We start from the raw sequence: 215 nt of genomic DNA, 5'->3' as shown, positions 1-215 counted from the left end.
TGTCGTGTGCCACGAGCAATGAACGAATGGGCATGGGCGAGGGGCGAGCCAAGGCAGTCGCGTGTGGGCAGCAAGCGAGCTGCGCCACAACGCGCGCTGCCTCGCACAACAGCGCGCAGCCTCGTGCGCAGCGAGCGCAAGCTCGCGTGCCACGAGCGCTGCGCACAGCATCAATCGCGGCGCACAGCGAGCGATGGCTCGCGCGCACCAGCGAG

The sequence above is a fragment of the Spinacia oleracea genome, unplaced genomic scaffold (genome assembly GCF_020520425.1).
Source record: "Spinacia oleracea cultivar Varoflay unplaced genomic scaffold, BTI_SOV_V1 SOVchr0_189, whole genome shotgun sequence".
NCBI lineage: Eukaryota > Viridiplantae > Streptophyta > Magnoliopsida > Caryophyllales > Amaranthaceae > Spinacia > Spinacia oleracea.
This window is presented reverse-complemented; position numbering follows the sequence as displayed.